Source organism: Molossus molossus, unplaced genomic scaffold (assembly GCF_014108415.1).
Source record: "Molossus molossus isolate mMolMol1 unplaced genomic scaffold, mMolMol1.p scaffold_m16_p_2, whole genome shotgun sequence".
Lineage (NCBI taxonomy): Eukaryota > Metazoa > Chordata > Mammalia > Chiroptera > Molossidae > Molossus > Molossus molossus.
In genome coordinates this window covers 147,528,623-147,536,174 of record NW_023425355.1, presented here as the reverse complement: position 1 = coordinate 147,536,174, position 7,552 = coordinate 147,528,623, and the positions used below count along the sequence as shown (strand labels likewise).

Below are 7,552 nucleotides of genomic sequence, written 5' to 3'. Positions count from 1 at the left end.
CAGCCTCGCCTTTGCTCCAGTTGGACTCTGGGTTTTCATCTTGACATGCGGTTTGCCTGTCCCTGTCCTGGGTGGACGATGTTGACTCAGAGTGGGTTTTGCAGCCACAGGAAATTTACCCTCACTTTCTGCAAGGCCCTCAGGGGCTCCCCAGCGATGCGAGACACCGCCCATCGCCAAGGCTCCGTCAGGCAAATTTCAGAAACCCGGAGCCATCGACAAAGGTCATGCCAATCAGTCATATCTGAAACTTCCCTCGCACTTGAAAAATCAGTATTTTACCCAGCGAGGGAAGGCTTCAACCCCTTTCCTCCAAATTTCCGTCGTTTCTTAGGATATTTTTACACCCGATGAATAAAAAGGAATTAGAAACCACATGCTTTTTATTGAACTGTTTTGCTAGGGGGTAGCTTTTAAGGAAAATCTCTGGAGACTAGTGGGTCAAACCCCATAGTCCCTATTCTGGGGCTGTAAGAAAAATGACCAGCCGAAGTGCTTGCTCATAATTCTGGTTTTGTTTTGTTTTTAATTTACTTGCCCTTTTTGTTATTTTCATGTGTCTTGTAATGTCCAGGACAAGTGCTTCTCTGCATTGAGATCCTCCCCTGGATTCATATATACGTCCCTGCATTTAGATTCTCCTCTATGCCAATACCCCCCCTGCCTGCAGATACTCCCCAGCATTCAGATACTCCCCCTACATTTATATGCGCTCCCTGTATTCAGACACTCTGTCTGAATTCAGATACTCCTCTGCATTCAGATACTCTGCTACATTCAGATACTCCCGTGCACTGACATACTTCCCTGCATTCAGGTTCTCCTTCATGCAAATACTCCTCCTGCATGCAGACACTCTCCTGCCTTCAGATACTGCCCTGCATGTAGATACTCCCCTGCATGCAGACACTCCCCACGCACCAGCTACTTCCCCTGCATGTGGATACTCCCCACGTGCTAGCTTCTCCCCCTGCATGCAAATACTCCCCACGCACCAGCTACCCCCCTGCGTGCAGATACTCCCGTGCTTCCAGATACTCCCCCGTGTCAGCTACTTCCCTTCCTTCTTCCATGCAGGTGAATGCCACCCATTTGAAAACTGTTTGCGCCAGGTTTACAATCTGTTTTCACTGCTTTGGGGCAAGAGCTCAGCTTCACTTAGGGGCAAAGCTGCTCGATAACACAACATCTGCTTATCGACTTCCTAACCGCTGGGACCGAGAGGAAGGCATACGCCTCCTCTTTGCAGGAAACTGAGTTTCCCATGTTTGGAAGCCGTACCCCACGTAAGGCCATGCACACCATGGCTTCCGGCAGGCGCGGTTTTTACACGAACGCTTAGGAAGGACTTTCCTGGGCATTCTGTGTTTATGTCGTAAAGTGTAGGAGCTCTGGTGTCCTCAAGGGCATGGACCTCATCCCCCTGTTTCTCCTCCAGGGAGAAATCAGGGTGTCTTCATCTACTTCCTTTGTACAGAGAATCTCAGCTTTGTGGACATACTTCACCTTCTCACTAACGCTGGTGCCAAAGGCCACTGTTTGTCACAAAAGACAGATGTCACGCAACTGTCTCCCCGTTCGAAGGTATGGTGCACCGCCACCAACTGCCAGATGTGGAGAAAGGGGTGGGGCCCCCATCGATTCTGGGTCTTCCTCATTTTGAAACTCGTAAGAGCTGTGAGGAGTTTTCGGGGTGGGCCTCTGAGGCACCCCCTTCTCTGGCTGAGAAACTCACGCTCCTCCCCCTCCTTCATTGTTCCCATGGTCCCTGCTTCCCTTGCTTGTCTAAATGACTGATCTCTGACTTTTTTGAAATTTTGGTCACTTTTCTGTCTCTGACACTTTGGAGTATATGACACAGGTTTTAAAAAAAATGTGTGAGAGCCCCTGGTGATTTATCTCAGGCATACATGGCTTTACTCAACAAACACCTGCTGGTGTCCCTGTGGTCCAAGTGCGGATGGAGGAGGACATGACCTTTTGGATTCTAGGAGACGTAACGCGCACGTGTTCTCTTAGCCATGAAATGACAGGTGTCAGGGCTGAGGTTAGCCCCCAGGCCCGGGTCCCATTGCCAGGTATGATTCATCGCCTGGCTTACAAAGGTAGCAGAGACTATCCACCCTCCTCCCCAATCAATCAGTGACAATTGCCTTTCAGGCCCAACTGTGCACACTGACTTGCTTTATCGGTAATGATTTTAAAATGCATATTTTTATTAATCTGAATAACATTGATGTTTTATAAGCATATCCATTATGTACTATGAGCATACATGTCTCACTGAGATGAAGAAGACGATAGTGAAAGAATGGATATTTTTGTAAAGTATATGTAATTGTGGCTGATAAATAAATCTCTACATGTCAGAAATATGGCAGCCATGGTTCCTTTTTATGGAGAATGTACATACATTTTTCCAGGCTCATTTTAATTGCACATGAGGTAAAAATACATATGACTTCATTAAAAGTGGATCTGTTGGAAAATTGTGTTTAAGTTAGATGGTTTGTTGCTTCATGAAATATTCTGGCAAAAAATGCTCTGTTTTATCACTTTAAATCTCTATATAAAGAAATCACAGAACGCCTGGCCACTGTGGTTTAGTGACTGAGCGTCGACCCTGCACATGCCCAGGTTGTGGGCCCATCCCCAGTGGGGGGCGTGCAGGAGGCGGCCCATCGATGTTCTCTCTCATCCATGTTTCTATCTCTCTCTCCCTGTCCTTTCTTCTCTCTCTAAAATCAATAAAGGGGAAAAAAAAAAAGAAGAAAAAAATTTTAAGAAAAGCTGTGGTATGTATATACAACGGAATATTACTCAGCCGTAAAAAAGAATGAAATTTTACTTGTTATGACAGTATGGCTGAACCTAGAGGGTATTATGCTTAGTGAAATAATTCAGAGGAAGAAAATACCATATGATTTCACTTTATGTGGAATAAAAAGAACAAAATTAACAAACTGATAATATTTTTTATTTTTTTCACATTTCATTTTTTTTTTAATTTTTATATTTTAATCCTCACCCAAGGACATTTTTGCATTTATCTTCAGATACAGCAGGAGGGAGAGAGGGAGGAAGAGAGAGAGAGAAACATCGATGTGAGAGAGACACATCCAGCGGCTGCCACCCACACAACCCAACCGGGATCAGGGACAAACTGCAACCGAGGTACCTGCCCTTAGCGGGAACCGAACCTGGTCTGCGGGCCGGAGCTGTAACCACTTAGCAAACCGGCCAGGGCAATATTTATTTTTTAAATCCAGTGATCCCACTGCTGGGAATATACCCTAAGAAGCCTGAAACACCAATCAGGAAGAATATTTGTACCCCCATGTTCATAGCAGCACTATTTATAATAGCTAAGATCTGGAAACAGCCCAAGTGTCCACCAGTAGACGAATGGATCAAAAAGCTGTGGTACATATACACAATGGAGTACTATGCAGCGGTAAGAAAGAAAGATCTCTTATCCTTTGAGACGACATGGAGGGACCTGGAAAGTATTATCCTAAGTGAAAGAAGCCAAGCAGAAAAAGACAAATACCACATGATCTCACTTATATACGGAATATAATGAACATAACAGTCTGAGGAATACAGTAGACCCAGACACATGGAAGTAGGGCACAGACTGACATCCCTCAGAAGAGGGATGGGGGGGGGGGGTGGGGAAGAGATAAACCACAGAACTCATATGCATGTATGCATGACCAATGGACATGGACAACTAAGCCGGGGACAGGGTGGAGGGGGGGTGGGTATTTTCTTGAACACTTGTTTTTTTGCCCCCACGAAAGTGTTTGTTCCCCCATTTCATATTTGTATAGACAATGAGGGAAATGTTCCTTTGTATACAATCCCCTTGCCTGGGGTGAACCCGTTATGCCCCAACTATTCATGAACCCTCCCTGTTTCCCCCACCGACATGAAATGTGACTTACGTCATCCAACAGACCCACGCGTCTGGGTCCCAGGAAAATGCAGAAACCATCACGATTCACTTACCCTTCCAACTCGCTGTGGCCTCCATCCAGCTCCTCTGGGGATGTGGAGAGATTTTCTAAACCTGGATTCATTTCTAAACTGTTCCTGGGCACTCATTCTATTTATCAGAGGGCTTCCCATCCTCGGGCAAATGTTGGCTTTTTATTCTTCCTCAACACTTTCGAGAAGGCCATTTGAACAGGTGCATCAGTGAGTGTATTTGGATCAATTACTGGAGATGTGTATCTATCTATCTATCTATCTATCTATATCTATAATTATATCCATATCCATATGGATATATCTATAATTATATCTATATCCATATCTATATCTATAATTATATCTATATTTATAATTATATCTATATCATCTATATCTATATCTATATCTATATCTATATCTATATCTATATCTATATCTATATCTATATCTATATCTATATCTATATCTATATCTATATCTATATCTATCTGTACAGTTTGGACTCAGTCCCTGGCTCTATTTCTTCTCCAATGAAGAAGTAAATGACTTGGTAGTTACCTGACATACTTTTGCCTTGAATTGTGCATATTTGTTACTTTGGGTTTATTAACGGAATGGAGCCCCAACGAAACAGACCAACCAAAAAGCCAAGAACTTTTCCAAGCCAGGGGCACTTCCGAACCGTAACGGGTTTCCGTTCTGGTGAATCCTCATCTGAGGATCTATTTTCCATGGATTTTTTTAAGTTTTATTTTTCAGATAGCGTGGGAGCGAGGAAGAGAGAGAGAGAGAGAGAAACATCCAGGTGAGAGAGACACATGGATGGGTCGCCTCCCGCACGACCCCGACTGGTCCTGGTGGTCGAACCGGCAACCCAGGTACAGGCCGTTGAGCAGAACCGAACCCGTGTCGTCTTTGTCCACTGGACCGCCGAGCCAAACCGGCCAGGGCTGGGCTCCTATTCTGGATTTCAGAGCACGTTTTGGGGGAGCAGAACAGTTCATTATTTCCAGTCAGCCCCGCTGAAGGCGCTGACAGGACCCGGTGACCACAGTATTCCTCTTTGATCGTCATGAAGACAGCTCTCGATTTCTTCCTTCAGTCCCTTCACCTCCTTATTCCCACGTGGCTGCCGAAAGAGCCGGGCTCTGTGCTCCTCAAATTACTTTGAAAGCAAATGCCTGTCTTTCCCCAGGCAGGTCAGCGTATCAGGGAGAGGTAGAACCTTTATCGATTTTTTTTAAATTGTTTTTCCTTTATTGATTTGAGAGAGACAGAGGAAGGGAGAGGGAGAGAGAGATGGAAACATGGATGAGAGAGAACATCGATGGGCCGCCTCCTGCAGGCCCCCCACTGGGGATGGGCCCACAACCTGGGCCTGTGCCCTGACCGGGAATCGAACCGGCGACCTCTTGGTGCAGGGTCGACGCTCAGCCCCTGAGCCACACCAGCCAGGAGAGAAGTAGAGTCTTTAAAATGAGCCGGGTGCGAAGAGACTTCTCTCTGTGGGTGCCTGACTCAGCAGACGGTTCCAGATGGCCTCCTCCCAGATGTCTCCCCAGAACCACGAACCCCAACTCTCCTCACACAGCTCCTGTCCCGTCCGCCCTCCCTCTGCTGCAGCCCAAGGTTAGTGGCTGGAGCTGATTTAGGGCCCTGTCCCTTCAGGAAGGTGCCGGGGATCCTGACCCTCCCCCTGGTGTATATCTCAGCGGGGGGTTCTATGTGTGCCTTTCTGCTGGGGAGCCGGCTTGGGGTTCGAACCCCCGACTTCTCAGAGGGAGCTGCTCACAGCTAAGTCAGCCCCCAGCTGCTGCCCGTGGGCATCCAGCCAGCCCTCTCTCGCCTCCGCAGCTCCCATCAGTCTGGATTTGGGGTCCTCTTTCCGTTCCTGGTGATTAGGGTTCTCTCCGGCTGCTCTTCAGTTGGTGTTTCCAGGTGAATTAAATTTATTTTAGTTGTAATTCCAGTTTGGTCCTGGGAGACGGTCAGTATAGCTTCCCTTCACTCTGCTGCCATTTTTTCAACTCAACACAAGGAAGAGAAAGAACCCAATTAAAATATGGGCAGAGGCCCTGAGTAGACACCTCTCTGAACAGGACATACAAATGGGCAGGAGACATATAAACAAATGCTCAACATCACTAATCATCAGAGAGATGCAAATTAAAACAACAATGAGGTATCACCTTACACCTGTCAGAATGCCCGCCATCCACAAATCACCAAACAACAAGTGCTGGCGAGGGTGTGGAGAAAAGGGGACTCTAGTGCACTGCTGGTGGGGATGCAGACTGGTGCAGCCACTATGGAAAACAACATGGTGTTTCCTCAAAAAATTAAAAATTGAACTGCCATTTGACCCAGTGATCCCACTTCTAGGAATATACCCTAAGGAGCCTGAAACACCAATCAGGAAGAATATATGTACCCCCATGTTCATAGCAGCACTGTTTACAACAGCTAAGATCTGGAAACAGCCCAAGTGTCCATCAGTAGATGAATGGATAAAAAAGCTGTGGTACATGTACACAATGGAGTACTACGCAGCTGTAAGAAAGAAAGAGCTCTTATCCTTTGAGACGACATGGAGGGACCTGGAGAGTATTATGCTGAGCAACATAAGCCAGAGAAAGGCAAGTATCACAGGATCTCAGTTATTTATAGAACATCATAAAAAAAATACGCCATTGACCAAAATAGATCTGGAAACAAGGAAGTAGGCAACACACTGACCAACCTCAGAGGGAAGGGAGCGGTGGTCAGAGATAATCCAAAGGACTTATGTGCATATTGGCACAAGCCATGGACACAGACGTTCGTGTGGGGAAGACAGGAGGCGGGAGGGAGAGAGGAGAAGGAGGGTCACTGGAGAAAAAATGGGGACATCTGTGATAGTTTCATAACTAAAAAAATAAAAAAATAAAAAAAAAGGCGAGTAGCCTTGAAGGTATTTGTTCACAATGTAATGCCAATATGCATATGATTCAGCGTACAATTACTCCTCGTCGTGGTCCATCAACTCTCCCTCCAAGAAGGCAAAAATAAAATAGAATCAAGTTCCACAGCCGTCCAAATAAACACACAGTCAAATAAATAACTAGACAGATAGATAAATACATAAATAAAATAAAAAGACATTTGGTTAGGGTCCAACTGTCGTCCGAAGGAGACACTTTTGTCTGTCTCCAACTGCCGCTTGGCAGGAAAAAGGAAATTAAAAAAACAACAAACTTCTGGGTGTCCCTGCCCCATTATAGTGATGAACTTCCTAGAGCAGTGATGAGGGTTCCAGAAGGGCTAGCATGTAGGGGGTCGGGAGTTGGGGGGAGATGCTTATTTCTAGGCCACCCATGTATTGGCTCACTTGAAGTCATTTTTCTTTTCTCTCTTTCTTTAAAACACGTGTTTAGGCCCTGGCCGGTTTGGCTCAGCGGTTAGAGCGTCGGCCTGCGGTCCGGAGAGACCCGGGTTCGGTTCCCGCTAAGGGCACGGACCTCGGTTGCAGTTTGTCCCCGGCCCTGGTGGGTTGTGCGGGTGGCAGCCACTCGATGTGTCCCTTCACGTCGATGTTTCT

At 46.3% G+C, this 7,552-nt stretch overlaps 1 protein-coding gene across 2 annotated transcripts in view; it reads left to right on the top strand.

Annotated features, from left to right (window-relative positions):
- Window positions 1–950, top strand: part of CD99 (CD99 molecule (Xg blood group)) — a 33,264-nt gene extending 32,314 nt beyond the window's left edge. The window contains exon 9 of one of the 2 annotated variants that reach the window (XM_036270723.1): window positions 1–950. This exon is cut by the window's left edge and continues 142 nt beyond it. The gene's annotated coding sequence lies outside the window, so the exon portion shown is untranslated. The other variant, XM_036270722.1, reaches the window with a different exon arrangement.
- The last annotated feature ends 6,602 nt before the right edge of the window (window positions 951–7,552 follow it).